Consider the following 24,685-nt stretch of genomic DNA (forward strand, 5'->3'; position numbering starts at 1 on the left):
AAAATACGTTTATTTAAGCTCCCACCTTTATCACAGCTACATCTGCCTGGATTACTGCGGGAGCTGTTCAACGTTCTCCCTGGTTCCATTTTTGCCTCTATGGTCTTGTCTCCATGGAGCAGAAGAATAGAGTCTTTGAAAGTGCCAGTGCAACCAGGTCCTTTCTGCTTACACGCTCCATGGCTCCCATCTTCTTCAGATTAAAGAGTCCTTCACGGGCACCCAAGATGCCTGTGACCTCTCTCTCCTCCCCTCCCCTAACTCTCCCTCCCCACTCTGCCCCAGTCACATGGGGGCCAACCCTCCTTGATGACCCTCGAGTATGCCAGGCACACTCCCACCTCCTGTCTCACAATTGTGGTTCCTGTGGCCTGGAGCGTTCTCCCCAGGTACCCTCATGGGTCACACCTTTTATGATCCAGTTGACCTTTAGGGATTAAGGTTACTGAGGGCTTAGATGATCTTTAGGATGTCAGTTATTATTAAGGGCAATGCTCCTGAAACTTTTCTTACAAAACCCTCTTAGGGCAGGGAGTAGTGAATGCTCTCTGGGCATCTGAGAATGACAGAAATGAGCCACCACGGAAAGGAACATTTTGAGGACTGTGCACTGATCTTGAAAAAAGTCATGTTAATTTTCCCTGTATTCCATTATATATTTGTATTTTCTTGAATTAAAAAAAATCTTCCACTAAATCTTTGAGTCGTATTGACGCTCTAGGAAGGTTGGCTTATATTCCAAAAGGTGCTGTGCCTGGGACTCCACCAACTGGAGAAGCAGAGATCTGGGGGGAGAGAGGTAGGGTGAGGTCTCGGAGTAGGTAGAGTAAGCTGAAGATCCAGTTGGCTTAGAGGGCCTTTGAGAAGTAAAGAGCCATGTAGTTCAGAGCACGTATCTCCTATTTCACACCAACCAGCCAAGTATCTTTATCCCCAGTTTCCTCATCTTTCAAATGCCACTAACATTGGGGATTACTTCATAGAGCTCTCGTGAAGCATCAATGGAATAATGCGTGCAGAGCAGCCAACACACAGTGACGTCATTGCTATTGTTAGCTATCATCATAGCAGGGCTGATGTTTAGGGTCTTCAGCCCAGGGACATGACTGAAATATTTTGGGTGGATTTCTGCAGCACTTGCAGAGGGAAGTAGACAGGGATGTTGTCTGGGGCCAGGAGCTGATCTTGGTTCCGGTTCCAGCTCTGCCACTAACTCACGGAGGGACCCTCGGTAGGACTTTTTCTCTCCCTGGACCTCAGTTTTCTCATCTATAAAATACGGAAGTTTGGATGGAACAATTGCCAAAACACTTCCAGCTAGAACATTCTCTGAATCTGGGAGTTGCTTTCTTGACCTGTTGAAAAACATTTCAACGTCTCATGAGGTCTCTGCTGAAGAAGCTTCTAAAAGATCTAACTAGTTTGGTGTTGACGAATATGGCCACATTTATTAGCCACTCATCAAGGATCTTCTGTATAGGAGAACAGAAGGGATAAGATACTTGGAGTACAAAAATTTGGTGGGCAATCAGCAGACTCACAAGCCTGTTGGGTGGTTTTCCCCACATGGGGACAGAATTAGGGCTGTGGACCTCAGAGATAGCACCTGCATTGTACGTCAAACCAGGCATCCTAGAAGCAGAGGATTGTGGCTCATGGAGGGAATTTATTTTGCCCAAGGGGATATAAAGCTGATCCAGGTCACTGGCCTTTTAGTCCAGTGACCATTTTATCAATTTACGTCACTACTCCAACACTCTTGGCATTTCTTCACCTGTAAAATGAAGAGAGAGATTGTCAAACTCTCTCTCCGAGATTCCTTCTCACTATATTAATTTACTGTTCCTTGAGTCATGAAAGACATACGGAAGCTGGGGTTAGAACCTAGGCCAGCATGGCCACTATCCAAGGTTCTAAAGGAGAGTGAGGGCCTGTCCCTACAACCAGGCCCCCACAGCCAAGGGGAGGAGGGCACAATTGGCTTCAGAACCTCATTCCATCCACCCTAGAATCATTATTTCTACTATCTCATGGCTCCCCCATGTGCCAGGCTCTTGGTGCCCTCCCCAACTAAGCCTTGGAAACCGTATATGACAGGGGCCTTTGGAGAGAAAACAGCAGTGGTGAATGGTATGTTAGCTTTGTTTTCTCACTGATGAGGCACTGAAACTCTGTCCTAGGTTTGGGTGGTCCAGAAAAAAGAACGCCAAAGCTAAGCTCTCTCCATCAGCCATGATACCATATGATGGGGGAGGGGCACTCTTAGATATACTAAAGGGCACATGCACAAGCTGTGGGCAGGTTATTATCTAAGACCTTAGATGGGCTGGCTGTCAAGACCCTGTAGGAGCAGCTACAGCCAACAGAGTGGGAGACCAGGGATGTGGAAAAGAGGGGCCAGGAAGGCAGGAGATCCCATGGTCAGACTCACAACTTGGATCAGTTGGGCTGGAGAACTGCAGGAGGGAACGTAGATTTGAGGAGGCCGGAAGGTAAAATCCTGGGAAGGGTCTGATGAAATCATCTCCTTCCAATTTAATTTTGCATTCACCGAGCACTCCCTGTGTTACACGTGTGGTTTCATTTAATTCGTTTTAGTGACACAATAAAGAATGCAGCATTATTGCCACTTTACAACTAAGTAAACGTAGCCTCAGAGTGGTGGAGGGACTTGCCCAAGCTCTCTCAGGCTGGGGAGGGGACAGAAGTGAGTTTGGAATAAACTCCGTCTGCCTGTAAAACCCTCATTCATTCCATAGCAAACACTCCCACCCTGACTCTGAACGCAATGGAAACAGGGCTGGACTTGTCCGGAGTGAGTGGGGAGGGTGGGTACAGCAAGTGTGCTGAGTCCCTTCCTGCCACCTGACTTTTGTGCAAACACAGCACATTGAACTGGTATGACTTGGAAGCCCGTTTCTGGGAGAAGCTGGCATCTTATGGCTGGCAGTGTCTCTAGGTGCCCTTGGGAAAAGGGATGTGGGAATATCCACTGGTCGATTAATCAAAGGAGGTTGGCCTTTGGGTCATACTTGGCCCTTAGGCCAGGAGTCATAAACACTGACTCACCCACCAGATGTATCTGGGACATTGAGTATTTTCTCTCTCTTGGTATCATGTGATTCCTTGAATACATAAGAGCCGTTTGTTGATCATCTACTGAACTCATTCAGCAAATGTCTATTGAGGTTCTGGGCACAGTGAACCCCACAAAGTGGGCGATGACAGAGACGGGCCAGCCGGAATCCCGCTGTGCGCACTGTGCTGGTGGCCTCTGTAGCCACGTGGGGGCTCCCCTTTCACACTCTGCCCCCTCCTGCTGCTCAATTTCAGATGCTACGTCCCCCTCCCCCCGCATCATTTGCTGGTCCTTGGTCTTAGAGCTGGGGCTGGGGATGGGAGGAGGGAAACAGCAGGCACATGGAAGACAAATCACAGAGCCAAAGTGGGGATCTTCCTCCTGTTTCTTACTCTAAGAAATGACAAGTTTAATGCAAATTAACTCAAGCTCAGTTCATACCTGAAGAAGAAAAAGGAGCTGGTTAGACTCAAATTCTTGGTCAGCTTTTCAAGCCTGGTATTAATCTATTCATCAGCTTCGTTCACCAGGAGAAAACATGCTTCTTCAGGAGTTTTCTAACTGAAAATAATGCCTCATTAAGTTAAACATATTAACCTGAGAACGGTATTGATGTCAGAGAGACTAATGAATGTCATTATAGGGAATGCACAGTAGTCCTCAAGGGACCCAACCAGCCATTAGAAACTCTCTACAAATGCACTCAGCTATTGTCCCAAGGATGTGGAATCTCGAGGGAGGGAGGGAGGGAGATGGGAAAGGAGCTGGTGTGGAGCTGCGGTCATCCCGGGGAGCGGTGCCCTGATGAATCCCGGCATCTTTGAATGCTGTGAGGGGCACATGGCCAAGGGAGGCACCCAGTGTAAAGTGACTCATTGTTGGGTCCAAAGGGAGGGACACTGGGTTTAGCTTCTAGAACAGGAGGGAAGGCAGAAGGCTCAGAGTTCAGACATCAGAACACTGGGTCCTGGTCCCAGGTCTCCTCATCACAGTGGACGAAATTTCATTCCAGCCCATCTTTTCTGAGCCAAGCGCTGTGCTGGGCATATTCACATGCATTATATTCATGCAACCCTCACAGGATCCTAGGGAAACTGAGGCTCAGAGGAGTTAAGGGGCTTTCCCAAGGTCACCAGTGAGTGGGTGGGAGATCTGAGACCGAGATCCAGCCTGGCTGACCCTGGTGGAGGCTTCCTCTTCCAACCCACCCGGCCTCTCCCTCCTGATGGTCTGTCTTCAAAGCCCTTCAGACTCCTTCTCCAGGACCCTGTAATTCCTTCATTACAGCTGTGCGGGACTCCTCTGGTCTGGAGCTGGTGTACCCCCTCGCAGAGGGAGTCCCGCTGTTCATGGAGGGGTGTGAGTTCCGATCACTATGGGCACCTGCTCTCTCACAAGGTAAGCTCTGACAGTTCTGGCTGAGTGTTGTGGCTGCAACTTAATTGCACATTGGGCTACTTTATATGCTGAATGGAACAAATTCTGGGTGAAATGCTATGTTTAACTCCACTGTAGTTATTTCTGCAATTATTTATTTAATTTTCATATCTCCTGTAAGTCCTTTGGTGGCAGGTTCTATCACTATCTTCGTCATTTTCTATTCTTTGGTGCCTGGCGCATACAGTAGGCACATTTTAAGTATCTGCTGGGTGGTTGAATAAAGGATGCACTGAAAGGGGGATGTGAGTTCTAGCAGCTCAGTTTCTTTAGGCAGGGTGAAATACCTGTGGAATCTTAGGAACAAAGATAATGGTGAAGAGACGATTGAGAAGAACCAAGGCACTAGAGGAAACACTGCAAAGCTATTGAGTCCCGCAGCTCTGCAGTGAGAGAGATGTGGTGTATCAGTTAGCTAATACTGCATAACAAACCACCCAGAAACTTACTGGCTTAAGATATAAGCATTTATTTAGCTCAGGAGTGTGTACATAAGCTGGGTGCTTCTGCTGATGGAGTGGGTCTGCTTGATCTTGGTTGGGTTCACTCATGCACCTGCCGTCAGCTGTGGACTGGCTTAGGGCGGGGGCAGTCCCTGGTTTAGCATGGCCTCAGTTGGGATGGCTCATTTCTCTTTCATGTGGCCTCATCTGACAGTGGGCCTGTTCCTATCTTCATGGTGAAGATAAAGGTACAAAAGAGGGAGTGAAAGCGCACAAAGTTGTTTTGAGACATGGGTTGGCAGACTGACCACATATTCTTGTTTTCCATATTCTTGATGCTCTGTGTTAGAGGCTGGTTCTCTCCAGGAAGGGCTAGTTAGTTCCTAGAGATAGCAAGCGACTCTCCTGTGAGAATGGCTTTGATGTACAAACCAACCAATCCAGAGCCTCCAGCCCTGACCACCTCTATCTAACTCTCACATACCAAGTCAATATTCTTGCTGCTCTAAATCACCCCAAGCTAGGTGCTGGCAACCAGGGACCACCCCTATAGCCCAGAGCTGCCCAAATTACTCAGATTATCTGATCCTAAGCTTACTCAGCATTCCTACCTTGCCTTGCCCATTTCTTCCCACAAAAGCCCTGAAAAAAGCTCTGGGCCATGCCTTCCCTTCTTCCCCTTCTGCTTCCTGACCCACCTTTGTGCTTCCCCATGTGGCCCTGCATGCTGTGCTGTGCCTCATTTTTCTAGGGATCTATGCGTTTAAACTTCCTCCTCTATAACAAGTTTTCACGTCTTACCATACCTGGTTAAAAAAAACCCTGAGTATATTTTTAAAAATTGAAGTATAGTTGATTTACAATATTGTGTTAGTTTCAGGTGCACAGCAAAGAGATTCAGTTATATATATATATATATTTTTAGATTATTTTTCATTATAAGTTATTATAATATATTGAATGCAGTTCCCTGTGCTATACAGTCGATCCTTGTTGCTTATCTATTTTATGTATAGTAGTTTGTATCTGTTAATCCCATACTCCTAATTTTTCCCTTCCCCCTCCCTTTCCCCTTTGGTAACCATAAGTTTGCTTTCTATGCCTGTGAGTCTGTTTCTGTTTTGTATAGAGATTCTTTTGTATTATTTTACTAGCCAACAGGCACATGAAAAGATGCTCAACACTGGGTACATTTTAACACAACTGGTACAGCAAAGCGGGGTGGTTTGACACTAGGTGGAGATGCTATGTCTTCAGACTGCCCTCTGCTTACTGACCGGACCCCACAGACAGCGGCCACTGCCCTGAGAGGCACAGCCAGGTGTTGGGGCGCGTGCTGCTTGATGGTGACAGCATTGTGCTGTTTCTGTCGGGTGGCGCCGTGATTTCCCAACCGCAGATTGTGGAGCTCGAAAAGCTGAGTCCTCCCGGAGCTGTTGGTGGTCTAGAGTTTCAGGTGTTCAGGACAGAGCATCTGGGGGTGTGGAGGTGATTAGCTACTTCCGTTTCCCCAAGAGACCCCTCTGCAGGGGACAAGGAGTGACCACACTTCTGGTGCTGTGGGACAAGTCTGACCAGCTGATTGGGCAGGACCTACAAGCCTTGGGGCCATCTGAGTCATTTCGATGAACGTGCCTAGTACCTGGGACGTTATATACTCAAGGTGACGGTCACCACCTCCCCTTTCCCGTGGGAGCTTCGCGGAGTCACATTTGCGCCTGTTCTGTAGAGTAGTCGGGAAGTGCGCCACCTGAACCTTTGCCACGTGTCGAGGGTCCCATTTGCGAGGTCAGTGCGAGTTTCTCCTCCTCCTCCGGGGAGCGTGATGCCCTGCAATCCTTGTGGTTCAGGCTGCAAGCTTCTCTGCTGTCATCTGCTTCCTGCTGTTGCGATTTGTTTCCCCACCCAGTGGGATATAAAAGGGCCCCTCCCTGGACACCAGAGGCTCAATGTTTAATAAAAGAGGGGAAAGGAGGGCTTCCCTGGAGGCGCAGTGGTTGAGAGTCCGCCTGCCGATGCAGGGGACACGGGTTCATGCCCCGGTCCGGGAGGATCCCACATGCCGCGGAGCTCCTGGGCCCGTGAGCCATGGCCGCTGAGCCTGTGCGTCCGGAGCCTGTGCTCCGCAATGGGAGAGGCCACGACAGTGAGAGGCCCGCGTACCGCAAAACAAACAAACAAAAAACAAAAAAAAAGAGGGGCAAGGAAAGGAACATCCCAGTCCTGGTTCCCTTCAGACCCCTCACTCCCCGAGGATATGGTTCAATTAACAAAAAAAAGTAAAACATCTAATCAATGTGCAAGGGCTCTCTGAAGTACTGCGTGTCAGTACCAGGGAATTCCACACTCAAAAGAAAAAAACTTGAAAAAGAAAGCTGATAGCACTGGTGCTCTCTCAGATGTAAACCCCAGCCCCCCTGAGCTTGAGTGGGATGCCCTAGAAAGGGAGGCCACCGCTCACAGCAGAGGCCACTGGGGACCACTCAGAGTCCAGCTAGTAAGCACCCTAAGGGAAAAGGAAAAAAAGAAAACTATGGTCAAAGACAGACATGAAAAAAAAAAAAGGAAAAAAAGTTACTCACCTAGAGATACAAGCCAGAGCCCATACCCCACTCTTCTTCTTTATCAAACTCTCACATACCATGCCAATATTTCCCCTGCCCTAAATGACCCCAGAGCCAGTTACCAGGCACCTCGGGGTGACTCCAATAGTCCATAGTCTGCAAAAATTATTCCAACTGTCCAATCCGAAGGTTACTCAGCATACCTACCTTGCCCCACCCATTCCTTCTCACAAAAACCCTAATAAAGACTCTGGGCCATGTTCTCCCTTACTCTCCTTCTGCCTCCTAACCCACCCTAGTGCTTCCCCAGATGGCCCTGTGCAGTGTGCTCTGCTCTTCTAGGGATCTGTGAGGATAAACTTCCTCCTTAATGACAATCATTTCTGTGTCTGCGTGTCTTACCATACCTGATTTTAAAAAAAACAACAGCCCTTTACAATGTTGTGTTAGTTTCTGCTGTACAATGAAGAGAATCAGCTATATGTATACATATGTCCCCTCCCTCTTGGACCTCCCTCCTCCCACCCCCCATCCCACCCATCTGTGTCATCACAGAGCAGCGAGTTGTACTCCCTGTGCTATACAACAGGTTCCAACTAGCTATCTATTTTACCCATGGTAGTGTATTTATGTCAAACCTAATTTCCTAATTCATCCCACCCTCCCCTTCCCCCTCTGTGTCCACACATCTATCCTCTAATTGTACTCAAAAAAGGATAACCAACAAGGACCTACTGTGTAGCACAGGGAACTCTGCTCAATATTATGTAACAACTTAAAATGGGAAAAGGATTTGAAAAAGAATAGGTACGTGTATATGTATAATGGAATCACTTTGCTGTACACCTGAAACTAACACACATATAGTTAACCCACTATATTCCAGTATAAAATAAAAAGTTTAAAAAAACACAAAAAGACAACAACCCTGGGCATATTCTAGAACAGCTGGGAACTGGCATGTCACCTTCTACCACATTCTATGGGCCAAAGCAAGTCACAGGGCCATCCCAGATTCAAGAGCTGGGGAAAAAGACCTCATCTCTTGATGGGAAGAGAAGCAAAGTCATATTTCAAAGGTCAGGAGACAGATGCAGACAGAGAAGAAGTATGGTGGCCACTTTCCAATCAGTTTTTACACATGTTTTAACATTTCATTATTTGCCATTTATATTCCTTATGAAAATTCTCAGCAAACCAGGAATAAAAAGGAACTTTTGCAAACTGTCATAGAGAACCTGTGAAAGCCAACAGCTAACATACTTAATGGTGAAAGAGTGAATATTCTACCCCTAAGATCAGGAACAAGAGAAGGATGTCCTTTTTCAAAATCTGCTCTGTTCAACACTGTACTTAAGGGTCTAGCCAGTACAATGAGGTGTGAAAAAGAAATGAAATGCATCCACACAGGAAGGGAATAAGTAAAACTTTAGTTGCAAACAACGTGATCAGCTACATAGAAAACCCAAAGGAATCTAAGTTATTAGAACTAATAAATGAGCTTAGCAAGGTTGCAGGATGCAAGATCAATATAGAAAAATCAACTGTATATTTACTAGTAATGAACAATTAGAGATTGAAATAAAAAATACCATTTACAACAGCATCAAAAATTTTTAAATGCTCAGGGATAACTCTGAAAAAAGATGTATGAGACCTATACACTCTGGACTAAAAAAAAGCATCGGTGTGAGAAATTAAACAGGATCCAAATATATGAAGAGACATATACCGTTCAAGGTCAGGGGACCTAATATTGATGCGTCAGTTCTCTCGGTCAACTCAATCTAATTGAAAGCCCAACAGGCATTTGTTTTTTTTAGAAATGTACAAGCTGTTTTTAAAATTCATAGGGAAATGCAAAAGACCTAGAATAGTCAAAACACTGTGAAAAAGGATATATTTGGAGGATTAACGCTACTTAACTTCAAGACTTATAAGGCTCAAGGACTCAAAACAGTGTCATATTGACATATTTGTCAGAAAGATCAATAGAGCAAGATAGAGGGTCCAGAAAGAGACCCATAGATATATGCACAACTGAATTTTGCCAAAGGTGAAAAGGAAATTCAGTAGAGAAATTGTTTTTTCATCAAATGGTCCTGGCACTATTGGATGTCCCTATGCAAAAAAGTGAGCTTCAGTTCATACCTTACATCACACAAAAACTTAATTTAAAATTGATTACAGATCTAAATATACATCCTAAAATGATATAACTTCTAGAAGAATACAGAGGAAAAAATCTTTGTGACCTTGGGTTAGGCAAACTTTCTTAGATGACACCAAGAGCATGATCTGTAAAAGAAAACACTGATAAATTGAAGTTAATGAAAGTTAAAAAAAACATTTACTCTTTGAAAGATAGTCAGAGAATTAAAATACAAGCCATGGACTGGGAGAAAATATTTGCAAAGCATATATCTGATAAAAGATTTATATCCAGAGCGTGTAAAGAACCCTCAAAACAAACAACCAATAAATGGTAGACAAAGGAGTTGAGCACGTAATCAAAGAAGATCTGTGAATGGCAAATAAATAACACATGAAAAGATGCCAAACACCATTAGTGATTAGGAAAGCACGAATTAGAACCACAGTGAAATGCCTCTATAGACCTGGGGTATCACAATGGCTAAAATTTAAAAGATGGACCATATCAAGTTTTGCCCAGGGTATGGAAGAACTGGAATGCTCGTACATTGCTGGTGGGAATATAAAATCATACAGCCAATTTGGAGAACAGTTCGATAGTTTCTTACAAAGTTAAACACCTACCATATGATCTAGCTCTTCCACTCCCAGTTATTCACCAAAGGGGAACGTGAAAGTCATAGCAACTTTAAATATAATAGCCTCAAACTAGAAACAACCCAAATGTCCATTGACAGGTCAATGGATGGACAAATTCAGCATATTTATATAATGTGATACTACTTAGCAATAAAATAACTATCGATACATGCAACATGAGTGGATCTCAAAATAATTACACTGATGCCAGCTATAAAGGATCACATTGCTGTATGATTCTATTTACATAAAATTCTAGAAAATGCCAACTCATTGATAGTGACAGAAAGCGGATCCATGGCTGTCCAGGGATGGCTGTCCAGGGATGGGGGAGAGCAGAGACGGACAGGAGAGAGGGATTATAAGGGAGCACATGGAGATTTTGGGGGGTGATGGGTACTTTGATTATCTTGATTGCAGTGATGGTTTCAAGGATGTATATAAAAAAACTTACTGGGCTTCCCTGGTGGCGCAGTGGTTGAGAGTCCGCTTGCCAATGCAGGGGACACGGGTTCGCGCCCTGGTCCGGGAAGATCCCACATGCCGCGGAGCGGCTGGGCCCGTGAGCCATGGCCGCTGAGCCTGCGCGTCCCGAGCCTGTGCTCCGCAACAGGAGAGGCCACAACAGTGAGAGGCACGCGTACCGGAAAAAAAAAAAAAAAAAAAAAAACCTTACCAAATTGTATGTTTTAAATGCATGCAGTTTATGTCAATTATATTATACTTCACTAAAGTATTACGAGACTAAACTGAAGTAACACATGTAGAACACTAAAAGGGTCAGGCACAGTTTCCCAGTGGCTGGAAGCTGATGTCATTAAATTTTTTTTTTGGTTTTTGTTTTATTTTTTTAAACATCTTTATTGTGTCATGGGCTCGGGGGTGGGGAGGATAAGGTGGATGTGGTGCAGACTTAGAAAGAGGGGTTTGGCCACCAGGACAGGAGATACCGCAAATGGAGGCTTTTCTGTGAGCCCACGACACCCCCGTCCCAGGGAGAAGGGGGCCTCAGTCTGTGTTTTCCTCTGAGGATTGTTGTGGGGAGGGCGGTGGGGGGTAGGCAAGGTAGCCCTAGAGGAGGAGTTAGGTACATGGGGATCCCCCAACTCCCTGCTGTGTGACCTTGGGCAAGTTGCCTTCCCTCTCTGGGCCTTAGTTTCCTCATCTGTAGATGGGGGACAGTGATTTAAACAGCTCTTCCCTCACAGGGGAGTTGAGGACACGAGCCCTAAAAGCCATACAAATGGACACCCAGGAGTAGAGGGGCAGTGAGGGCAGTGGTCAGGGGCCAGGGGTGGAGTCGCCACAGGTCTGGGATTTAGATCCAAGCTGTGACCTTGGGAAGTTCCGTCCCTTAACTTCTCAGTGTCAGTTTCCTCAGCTGTAAAACAGGTTAACACAGTCCCTTCCTTGGAGAGTGGTGGTGAGAATTAATGAGGTGGCGCACACACAGCCTGGCACACAGTAAGCCCCCAGCTGACCGTGGGCGGTGTCCCTGGTGTTCTAAAGGGACGTGGATCGGAGGCACATTCAGGCTCCTGGTCTCCGTCGACCCTGACTGTGACTTCTTACGTCTACAGAGCCTGGTCTCACTCTGCTTTGCTCTCTCTGCTTAGGGCACCCATACAATTTTTTCCCCCATTTCTTGGGAATGGCCCAGGGAAGGGAGGATGCGTTGTTGGTGTCTGACGTTTGCACTACATTTCCCCAAAGAAGCCTTGTTATCATGGTTAGTAGTGGTAGAAGCCGTTAGGACTTTTGGTCCAACCCCAGTGTATAACAGAGTTTTAGGGAAAATTATATTTTGAACTTCAAAAACACTTTAGAAACATAACATTCCTAAACTCTTGGAGAAGAATGAATATCTGTCTTGCACCCCTGCATGGCAGGCATGGTCTAAGTTCTTTGCATATGTTAATTTACTTAATTTTCACAATGATGCAATGAGCTTGGTGGTATTCGTCTTATTTATTTATTTTTTTCTGGCAGATAATTTATTTTTAAAGTTAACCTTTTTGTGGGGGGAGGTAATTGAAGAGCCCTGCGAAGTTATAAGAAATAATACAGAGGTCTTTCCCTGTTCCTCCCCACGAAGCATAACTATCGTTGCTGGAAATGACAAGAGGACCAAAGGAGCACTCTGTAAAGTGGACTGAGGAAGGCAGACGGGTTAAGGGCCCCAGGACTGGAGGAACAACACGGCGGCAGGATGTCTTAGATCCCACCCACCCACAGAAGAAGGAGACCCAGGCCCAGTTTCTCTATTAGCCCCAACCTGGCCACAGAAGGCAACCCAGGTAAGCTCCTTCCTCACTGGATCTAACGGGAGCCCTGCCCACACAATCAGGTGACACTGGCCAGATGGATCCTACCACAGCCCCCAGCTGGGCAAGCATTCATCCTCCTGTGGGGGAATTGATAGTTAGCTGAATTTTAAAAAAGAAAGGAATGAGAGAGATCTTGTGTACCCTTTGTCCAGTTTCCCCCAATGGTAACATCCTCTAAAACCGCAGGACTATATCACAATCAGGAGATTGACATTGATACAACCCACCCGCCTTACTCAGATTTCCCCAGTTTTCACTTGTACTCATTCATGAGTATGTGTGTTTACGTGGTACGGCCGGGGGTGGGGCCTCCTCTGCCCACTCTGACCCACTGTGGCCAGACCAAAATGGTGGCCCCTACCTGCCCTGAGCTACCCCTCTTCCAGCCGGCTGCCACAATTTAATGACTCCATCTCCATGTTCCAAATTGAGATTCCCGAGAGGGGAGATCTGCTAACTTGGCCAGTGTGGACCAGGCGTCCACCTCAATACTGTTCATCAGCTGAGGGTTGCTGGTGGTGTGGGAGTGGGAGAGGAACTTTGGGGCTGCGGGCTGAGCAGGGAGGAGTGGGTCAGGAGAAAATAATCAGTATTTCTAAAATGATGGGAGTTATGGTCCTTATTTTTCAGATAAGGAAATTGAAGCTCAGAGAGGTACAGTGAGTTGCTAAAGATAGCACAGCTAGCAAGCTGGGTAATCGCGATTTATACCTGAGGTTCAGCTGCAATCCAGACCGCAACCCTCAACACCTCTTGCTTTTCCGTCTCTTCCTCCCATCTGCTCCTCTCACCTGCCGCTTCCTGCTGGGCCAAGCAGAGCAGGAAACAGGGAAAAATGACTCCCCTGAGGTGAGAGATAATGGGGGCAGCTCCTGGGGCCGGTGAGGGTGAAAGTCCTGTCGCTCGCTGCCCCCTCAGCACCTGGGGCATCTGCAGACTCCCCCAGAGCCCTGCACCTGACACCGAGGTTGCCCCTGCTCTCCTTCCAGAGCGGGCCTGAGGAAGTCAGTGCACCTGACCGTCATGCTCAATTATTCATGTCAGTAAGAGTTTAATTAAAATTTCACGACAGTCATCATGTTTCACCCAAACAGCTGATGATGGCCTTGGATTTTTGCCTGAGTCCAGCGGTCCCACAGCAGAGATCTTCATCCGAAGCCTTTCAACCCTCACAAATCAGTTCTGACAACAAGCCCTCTTGTGATTGTCGCAAAGTCCAAAGTGGGGCAGATGCAGCACACTGGTGACTGTGGTTGAAGAAGGCCCTCGCCGGAGCAGGGCTGTGGGGTCTGCTGGCCGCTTGGTCCTGGCCTCTGGTTCCAGGAGACAGTCTCTGACATTTACCCAGCGAGATCCATGGGATGATTCCAGGTAAACAGTGGCCAAGGATTTAAGAAGGGAGACTGCAGAGCGGGTTGTACCTGGAGGTTACAGAAAACCACATCCCTGCAGGGGCAGTGGGAGGGAGGGAATGTGTGTGCATCCCCTTCAGGGTGTCTTAGGGCTAGGCAGGTGACCTTGAGGCAGGTCCTCAGTTTCCCCACTTGGCAGGTGGAGCTGATGAACCCTCCTCTACAGGGCACTTGCGGGGGTCACAGGAGGGGCTGTGGGAAGCTCTGAGCACGCTGCCTGCACACAGTAGCTGCTCAGATAAGTGGCTGTTGACTTGAATTGGGTGCCAGATGACTTGCTGAGCTGGGTGAGAGGTGATGGGGAGCCCTGGTCTCCAGCCCTCCCCGTCCCACCGCTGATGGTCTGCGGAGGCTCTGGGCACCGCTGGGCAGTGGGAGAGTGGGTCTACATGGAGGCCGACCAGACATGGAGACTCAGGGATGCGGGCAATAGACTTTCCTGCTCAAAGAGACAGCAGCACTTCGGAGGCAGCCCCAGCCATGGCTGATAGGAGGCCAGACAGCATTTAGAGAAACTGGGGCAGGTTAGAGATGGCCAGCAAGGTCAGCCCAGGCCTTCCAGCAACAAAACAGAGCAAGGGTGTGTCCTGCAGGCAGGCGGAGCTCCACCCGCTGTGGGGCCCGGGAGCCGGTGGTGAGGGGAGATCCTGACTCAGGGTGAAGAAGGGCATGCATAAGATCTGAGAAGAGGGGCAGTGCCTGAGCCCAGAGCTCAGCTCAGGCCCTGGGAATGAGTGCAGCAGACCCTGCGGTACCCATCCATATCCCCTCTGCACCCACCGGCGCCGGGACCGCTGATGGAATAACTGGGGGTGTTCAGTGTAGTGTAGACTCCGGGAGATAGCAAGGATTCTATGAGAGGGGCTGCTTAGGACCCGGGGAGGAAACAGATCTCATCCTGGGAAGAAGCCATGGCAGAGTGAAAGGAGCAACTGGACTCAGAACAGCGAGATCTGGGTTCTGGGCCCAACTCAGTCTCCAGATCCCTGTGTGACCCGAGGCAAGTCCCATGACCTCTCTGCACATCTGCAGAACAAGGCGCTTCTAAGAGCCCTCCCAGAGCCTTGACTCTAAAGAGTTCTATGTGAATGCTCCCGTCCAGCCCCCACCTTAAATATGACCCGTGGCTTCCCAGCTCAAACCTGCCTCCTGCCAGAAGGCCAGTCAGCACCAGGAACCCACAGGGTGAGTCAGCAGCCCTCACGGTCGCTGCGTGACGCAGGTCTGGCAGTGACAAGGCTGCTCGGTTCATTAAAGTCTGGGGATAATGTGCCCTCGCCCTTGGAGATGCCATTATGGGGTGGTTTCTGCAGCTTCCTCCTTGGGAGGGAAGAGAACGGGGAGAAGGGGCAGCGGGAGATGAACCTGACTCACACCCCTGGGGGAGAGGCTGACACGACAAAGTTTTGTGCTGGTCTCAGCTTGGAGACTTAGATGCTGGAGGGGAGGCAGCCATTAGGCTCTTTCATCTCCTGTGACAGGAACCTCAGTGCGTAAACCTGGCTTGAGCTCAGAAGCGATTTATTGGTTTTATGCCACTGACAAGCTCAGGGATGGACCTTTAGCTCCACCTTGTTTCAGGGGCTCAAAGGATGCCACCAGGACGTTCTCTTTTAGCATCTCTCCCCCATGCAAGGCCATGCTCAGATCTCACTTCTTGGAGGCCAGATGGTTTTCCATCCAGACTGGAGTCCAGCAGAGAAGAGAGAGCTTCCTCAACAACTAATCAAAAGTCCTGGGCCGATTCCCATTGGCTCCAAGGGTCACACACCTATCCCTGAACTGATCTGGGTCAGTGGGAAGGAATGTGGTGATTGGCTTAATCCAATCAAGAAAGATCCTGCAATCTGGAGGTGGGGTTGATCCAGCCTAAGCCTGGGATGGGCTGAGAGTAGGGGAGGGGGAAATTCTGGGGGAAATTACAGCTTTACTAGTAAAAGGGTGACAGGATACTGGATGGCAACAGCCTACAGATATGCTCCACTGGGTTAGGGTAGAGGGCAAGAATAGCTAACGTATAAAATCAAGAGGAATAGTGGGAGAAAAGCCTAATATCCTTAAAGCATGGCTGATCTTAATTCATCTTCCCAATAGTCTAATTAGAGTGTGAGTACTATTATCCTAAATCAAGAATCCTATATTTTAGTGTTGGAAGGATCTTCAAAAGCACCTGGTCTGACATCCTTATGTTTAGAGATGAGGCAACAGACCCAGAAACATTAAGTGACTCCCTCAGGGTCACATGGTTCATTAGTAGAAGACTCAGGTCTTCCCAGACAGGTCGGTCCAGCCGGTGTCCATCGGCTCAGAGGTGCTGCTGAATTACAGTGAACGCTGTGCAAGGCAAGCCTGGCTCTCACGCAAACCGGGCAGGGCAGCCTACATGGGCTAGAGTCCATCCTGCCTTGGGTGAGTGGAAAAACGGGTCCCTCATCACCTCCCTGCCCCCACCCCCCCAGCATGGGCAGGTGTCTCAGTAGATACACCCAGCTGCGCCCTGCTGGAGACTCTCTCAGAGGATCCTGGGGCTCTTCACGTTTCACACTCCTGATCGGTAGCTGACCCCAACCTCTGCCACCTGACCACGCCTCCCTGCAGGTCTGTGAAAGCAGAAAAATGAACTCCAAGAGTATGAAAAATGGTGAGACTCTTCATGGTCATCTAGCCCAAACCCTGCACTTTATAGGAGGCAAACTGAGGCCCCGAAGAGGAGGGGCATTCCAGTGCAGGCAGAGCGATCCAGGTAGAAGGGCTCCCGGCTCCCAGTCTGATGCTTTCCCACCACCCCACTGGCCTTGCTGGTTGCATGAGCCCTGAGCTGCCCTTCTTGTGGCCTCTGATGGGGACTACCAACCAGCCACATATTTACACACGGACAACCTCTCTCCCTTAAACAGTATCACACTTTGCAAGGTGTGTTAAACATGAAACAAATGAGGGTCAGAAAGCAGTTGGGGGTTGTCCAAGGTCAGCTGCCCAGCAGTCAGAGGTCAGGGCCAGCCCCCTGTGTCTCAGGACAGAAGCCTTTAAAGAGTTTGTGTCACTTACCCTCCTTGATCCCTGCAAGGCTGGAGTCCCTGTAACTGTTGCCCTGGTTATAGATGAAATAATGGGACTCAGAGGGGCCCAGCCCTCTGGGCTCCCTCACGCAGCTGGTCAGTGGTGAAGGGGGGGTGGGCCAGCGTGCCTGGAGTCCAGTCTGGTACCCTGTCACCCTGCACACTGTCACTTGTACAGTTGGGACTGGCCTTCCTGACAGTAACTGGAACCTGATCACTGGAGCTCTAGACAAGTCAGGGGTTATTTTTCTCACTCAGTGAGGCGGGATTCACTCAGTGAATCATTGGGGTGGGAGGTGGTGAAAGCCCAGCAGCTCCAAGATACCATCTGGCCAGCTTCCCCCTGTATCTCCCCTCAGTGTCCTCAGGGTGTGCGGACGCCCTTGGGGTCACAGCGTGGCTGCTCCACCTGGGCCTCCTTTCAGGCTGGGCAGCCGGCGGTCCTCTGGGAGAAGCCAGAGGCCCCTGCCCTTCCAGGGAATTTCCCAGAATGCCCCACAGCCACCTCTGCCCCGTCTCATTGGCTGGAGCTGTGTCACGTGACAGCCTGTAGAAAGATGGGAAATGTAATGTTTTTAAGTAGGGGAAATTGTTGTCCTGGACAAAATAGGGGTCGTGTCAGGAGGAAAGAAGAGGAGGGTGACTATTGGTGGGCAGCCTGCCGTCTCTGCCCCAACATTTACAATCTCATTTTCATGTTTGCTACCTCCCTGGATCCACACAAGCATGTTTGTTGTGATCAGGCAGTGAGAGGCTGAGCCACTTGCCCGGGACCCCACAGGAGTGGCCTGAGGAACCAGGCTAGCGCCCGGCTCCCTGCAGCTCCCCAGATCTGCCCTCCTGCCCCGCGTTGTCTGCTCTCTCCTCTCTTGCCATCCCAGTTCTCCGCTTCTCCAGCTCCCCAGACCAGATGGGGTCAGCACAGTCCTGCAGGCTGGAGATAGAGGCCAATTGTTTATCACTTATGGTTCTGACACAGACATACTTTCAGGCTGAACTACCTTAAGCAAGTCTGCTATGGAAAGTCCAAACTCAGACCAATCCCCTGGTGTTAACACTCCCTCTCTCACATCCTGCTGGTGGGATATTCACTGGGGTAACCTTAGCGGAAGACAGCTGGGCAGTGTCTATCAAAATTCAAAATGCACATGTCCTTTGTCGCAGCAATTTAACTTCTAGGAGTTGATCATTCTGAAGTACGCTAGAGTACAAAGCTATGTAAGGATCTTCACTACAATGTTACTTGTAATAGCAAAGCTGGAGAAATCTAAACGTCTATCAGTAGGAGATTGGTTCCTTAAATTATGGCACATTGAGTACGGAGCAGCCATTAAAATGATTGAATTTGGCCTCTATGATCTGACTTGGGAGAATGTCCATGATGTGCTTTTGTTTTGTTTTGTTTTGTTTTTTTGCGGTACGCAGGCCTCTCACTGCTGTGGCCTCTCCCGCTGCAGAGCACAGGCTCCGGAAGCGCAGGCTCAGCGGCCATGGCTCACGGGCCCAGCCGCTCCGCGGCATGTGGGATCTTCCCGGACCGGGGCACGGACCCGTGTCCCCTGCATCGGCAGGCGGACTCTCAACCACTGCGCCACCAGGGAAGCCCCATGATGTGTTTTTGAATAAAGAAAGTAGACTGATGAAAAAGACAAATAGCATTATAAAGATTCTAATAATCTTGGTTTGTATACAGATAAGTGAGTATCTGGAAGGATATGTGCCTGTGTGAGAGACTCTCAGGAAAATTCCTCATGCATTGAGGCCCTCTCATTACATGAACTCTATGTCCCTTATCCAAGCCATTTGTGCTGAGATCCCTTCCCTTTTTGCCTACATCAGTAATGTTCCCATCTCTTCTGGATCATTCCAATCAGTGTACAAACACACCATTAATTCTCTAATCCCCCCCAAATAAAAACAAGTCAATATCCAACCTCTTCTGCTACTTTTGTTTCCCTTTACAATAAAACAAAAGTCACGATTATTACTATCTTTAATTCCCCTCCTCCCAGTTTCTTTTCATTGCACTCGAATTGGATTTCATCCCTTCATACTCCACCATAACTGCCCTTGTCAAGGTCATCAATTACCTATGCACCGATAAATCCAATGGTCAACTTTCAATGACATTTGACCTATCAGTATTTGGAATAGTTGCTCATGGCTCTCAAACCTTCCCTCCTCTCCGCTCTGGGATCCCACCCTCTCTTGGTTTTCTCCGCTTCCCTGGTTACTCCTCCTCCATCTCCTTTGCTCGTTCTTTCTTGGCTTCTCAACCTGTAACCCTTGAGTTATTCTAGAGTTCTGCCATTGGTTCTCTTCTCCTTATCCTCCCTCACCCCCTTGGGGACTTCACCAGACTTGTGGCCTTTACATGCCATTCATATGCTGATGGCTCCGAAATGTACATCTCAACCTGGACCTCTCCCTGAACTTTAGGCTTATACATCCAGATGTCTATTCATTCCTCCCTCCCTACCTTCCTGGCCTCCTGCCTCCCTTCTTCCCTTTCTTTCTTCCTACCTACCTCCTTCTTCTCCCTCTCTTTCTTTCTACCAAAAAATCATATATTATCTCTATAATTTGTGCACACAAGCTCATGCGTGTGTGTGAAACACCCTTACAAGCAAGAACTATTTTCGATAGAAAGCAATTCCACGCTTTACAGAAAAGATTTCCAGAGCCTTCCTTGAAATGCTACACTCTCCAGAGAGCTACAGAAAATGATTTTGATTTATAAACCCGTTTCTTTTATGCTCCAATGCACCCCTGAAAAACCTTCTCAATTTCTGTTTCAAGTTCTGTCCAATTCAACCAGTATTTTCCCATGTTCTTACTAAGAGCTGGGTGCTGTGCTTGGCACTGTGGGGGGACAGAGATGAATAAGATCCATGTTCCAAGGGAAACTGACACTGTCAACTCTCTTACAGAGAAAGCTTTTAAGAAGAACTTACCTGGGTAGCTGATGCCACAGGAAATGTAACAAAACCCTAAGCACCATAAGCAGATTGAACTGACAGCCCAGAATGAATAAATGCCCCTGGTTTCTGACAAAAATTCTTTCCTTGATTGGACTCTAGCCTGGTTCCTCTGAACCCTCCTTTTGACTAAGCCTAACCTTAGCTCTAAAGAACTGAACAAAACACTAACAGTTTCTAACAGCTCAAGGATGTCCTTAGCCCCTCTTAAAGAGCCTGCCTGACAAAGCTCAAGGATGCCCAAAGAAGTTTTGTTTGTTCCAGCCAACACCTGAAGATATGGCTGCTGTCTCCCAACCTTCATGGGAGGGCAGGAGCCTAACTCAATGAGTGCCACTTAGCAAACACAGATGGGTTTTACGTGGACCAACCTTCCTTCCCACTCTTTGTAATTTTTCACTTTCCTGACTCTGCTCAAGACCCTGCCATTGCCTCTCTTCCTCATCATTCTCCCTTTAAAACACCCAATCACAGATTGGGGTAGAGCTCAGCTCTTTCCCTTAGTGTCAGTAGTTATTGAATAAATTCTGTTTTCACTGCTGTAACTAATGTCTGGCTGTGTTTATCCTCAACATCTCTCAGGCTGGTGGGGTAGCTGGAAGGGGCATAACTATACACAGAAGTGTAGCTGGGGGATGGCAGGGGGAGTAGCTGCCAAAGTCACCTAGATTTTCTCCTATGTTTTCTTCTAGAAATTTTATAGTTTGCATTTTACATTTAGGTCTATGATCAATTTTGTGTTAATTTTTGTGAAAGATGTTAAGGTCTGTGCCTGGGTTCATTTGTTTTTGCAAATAGTTATGCAATTATTCCAGCACCATTTGTTGCAAACACTATTATTTTTCCATTGACTTGCCACGCCCTTTTGTAAAAAACCAGTTGACTATTTTTATGTGGGTCTATTTTGGGGCTCTCTATTCTGTTCCACTGATCTAAGTGTCTAACTTTCATTGTCTTGAAAACTGTAGCTTTATAGTTAATCTTGAAATTGGATAATGTGAGTCTTCCGACTTTGTTCTTTTTCAGTATTATGTTTCCACATAAATCAGCTTGTTGATATCTACAAAATAACCTACTGGGATTTTGACTGGTATTGCATTGAGTCTATATGTCAAGTTGAAAAGAACTGATGTCTTAACAATATTGAACCTCAGTTCATGAATATGGACTGTCCCTTCTACTTAGACCTGCAAAAATTTCTTTTATCTGTGTTTTTTAGTATATAGATCCTGAACATGTTTTGTTATATATATACCTAAGTTCTTTGGTTTTTTGGTGCTATTGTAAGTGGTATTTAAAAAATTCAAATTCCATTTGTTCATTGCTGGTATGTAGAAAAGCAATAGACTTTTGTATATTAACCTTGTATCCTGTGGCTTTGCTATACTTATTTTAGGTTTTTTTTTTTGCAGAATTTTGGTGGTTTTCTGTAAAAAACCATGCCAACTATGAATGAAGACAGGGATATATACGCTTTTAATTTTTTTTCATGTCTCATTGCACTAGCTAGGATTTCCAGTATGACGTTGAATAGGAGTGATAAGAAAGAAGATATCCTTACTTTATTCTTGATCTTAATCTCACCATTAAGTATTGATATGATGTTGGCTGTAGGTTTTTTGTAGATGTTCTTTATTGTGTTGAAGAAGTTTTCCTCTATTCCTAGTTTGCTGAGAGGTTTCTGTTTTTTTTTTTTTTTGAATGATGATGAATAGGCATTAGATTTTGTTAAATGCTTTTACTGCATCAATTGATATGATTTTTCTTCTTTAGCCTTTTGCTATGGTGGATTACACTGACTGATTTTCAAATGTTGAACTATCCTTGCATTTTCAAATGTTAACAGTTCTTGACAATACAGAGTCTTCTAGCCCATAAACCTGGAATAAAATCCACTCAGTTGACATATTCATCCTTGTTATACGTTGTCAGATTTGATTCGCTAATACTTTCTTGATAATTTTTGTGTCTGTTCGTAAGAGATATTGATCTGCACTTTTCTTTTGTTATAATGTCTTTTTTTTTAAGGTATTGTGATACTATTGACTTCATAGGATGAATTAAGATGTGTTTCCTCTGTTTCTATTTTTTGGAAAAGATTGTAGAGGATTGGTAATATTTCTTCCTTAAATGTTTGGTAGAATTCACCAGCAAAACCATCTGGGCCTGTTGTTTGCTTTTTGGGAAGACTTTAAAAGAATTATTGATTTGATTTCTTTAATAGCTGAAGGGCTATGCAGGTTATCTATTTGCCTTTCTGTGAGTGTTGGTAGTTTGTGTCTTTCAAGGAGCTGGTCCATTTCAGCTAAATTATCAAATTTGTGTGCATAAAGTTGTTCCCTTATTATTCCCTTAGTATCTTTTTGATGTCCATGGGATCAGTACTGATGACCGTTTTTTCATTTCTGATATTGGTAATTTGTACATTCTCTCCTGTTTTCTTGTTCAGCCTGGCTAGAGAAGAGAAAAAAGCTCCTTAAATGATGAAACCATAAACTTCAAGGTCAGGTTTTACTAGTTTTTTGTAGATATTTTTGCTCTCTGGCACAAGAAATGTTTCAGGAACATAATAATTGCATAATGTATTGAGTTGTTATATCTCAAAATGACAGAAGTTTTGAATACTACAACCCCCTGATCTTAAGAAGTTTAGAATTTTAACTTTCAGCAAGTCATTAACAATTAACTGAGCATCTACTATGTGGCAGGCACTGTGCTGGGCCCTGGGATACAATGGTGAGCAAATTAGACATGTTTCCTATCTTCATGGTGACTGGTCTAACATGAGTCATGATATCACAGATAAATAAAAAGTTGCTACTGTGGTAAATTATATAGGGAGAAAGGGTCTATGATACCAATTCATAGAGGAATTTGACCAAGCTCAGGAAATCAAGGAAAGCTTCCCCAAGGAAGAGACAATGGAGCTGAGGTCTCAAGATTGAGTAGAAGGTACCTAGGCAGAAAGTGAAATGTGTTTCTGGTAGGGGTGACAGCACATGCAGGGGCCCTGAGGTGGGAAGGACTACATCAATATTAAGTCTTGAAAGAAGGCCAGTGTATTTGGGGAGGACATAAGGCATGGAAGAGTGTTGGGAACTGATGCTGGAGAGGGCAAGGCCTGGCCAGGATGGAGTTGGGCCTTTATTCTAAGAGTTGTGGGAGTTGTTCCTGCTAAGACTGGTCCAAAACACTAAGACCACTCTCCAGCTCCCTCTTCTTTTCTCAGAAGGAAATGGGAGCTGGCAGAGAACTGTGTTCATCACCTATTGTCTTCATCATTTAGCCAGCTCTGTGGGGCATTCCCATGTAGTTGTTTCTTTTAAATAGTTTTATTGACATATAAGTTATAATAAAATTCACCCATTTTAAGAATATGATTCAGTGATTTTTAGTAAACTTCAAGAGTTGTGGAGAAAGTGGACATCCAACTTGTATTGGAACTTTCGTATCACATATGACAAAGGAACAATTTCAAAGTGGGTGATGTGGAGAGGGGCAAGACGATTTTTCAGCAGTGTGTCCAGTGCCCTACCGTGGAAAAGGGAGGCAAGCACAAGACTGGACCAAACCTCCATGCTCTATTTGGGCGAAAAACAGTTCAGGACCCTGGATTCTCTTACGCAGATGTCATCAAGAACAAAGGCATGGGGCTTCCCTGGTGGCGCAGTGGTTGAGAGTCCGCCTGCCGATGCAGGGGACGCGGGTTCGTGCCCCGGTCCGGGAAGATCCCACATGCCGCGGAGTGGCTGAGCCCGTGAGCCATGGCCGCTGGGCCTGCGCATCCGGAGCCTGTGCTCCGCAACGGGAGAGGCCACAGCAGTGAGAGGCCCGCATACCGCAAAAAAAAAAAAAAAAAAAGAGAAATCTGTTGAGGTTCTGATTTAAACATTGCTAAAGTAAGCAGAATCGTGTGTGTCTCCTGCCTTTCCTGTGAAAATTGTAATTCAGAGTAAACAAACAGCTGAACAGAGGTTTCTTCCTTGTAGAAGAGTTACAGCCAACAAATAAAGAAGAAATTATCAAAAAAAAAAAAAAAAAAAAAAAAAGACCAAAGGCATCACTGGGGAGTATTTGGAGAATCCTAAGTAGTACATCCCTGGAACAAAAGTAATCTTCACTGGCATTAAGAAGGCAGAAAGCGTAGACTTAGTAACTTCTCTCAGAAAAGCTACTAATGAGTAATAGATGGCTACTGCCCTATTTATTACGGCACAGAAATGTCTATGACCTTTTTATGCATACCGTATCTAAACTGATCTCATATACCAGAATTCAGATGATGAATGGCTGCTAGAATATTTCTGTTGGACAGTCCTGATATAAATAGGATTGGCTTGTGGCTAAACGATGATCAGCTTTTTGAGTTTTGATAGTATTCTGGTTCAGCAAGGGCTGTCACTGTTTTCCCCTTCTAAAGATATGATTTAATTTGATTAGTAATGTTCAACTTTTCACAGAGATGGTGAATGCCATCTCAAAACCTATAGGAGTTTGGTTTTATAGGTAGATCTATACAACAGGTTATATTAACATATTTAAGTACTGAGGAGATTCCTTTATTGTTTCATAAAACAGAGCAAGACTCACCTG

The sequence above is a fragment of the Stenella coeruleoalba genome (assembly GCF_951394435.1).
Source record: "Stenella coeruleoalba genome assembly, chromosome: 1".
Taxonomy (NCBI): domain Eukaryota; kingdom Metazoa; phylum Chordata; class Mammalia; order Artiodactyla; family Delphinidae; genus Stenella; species Stenella coeruleoalba.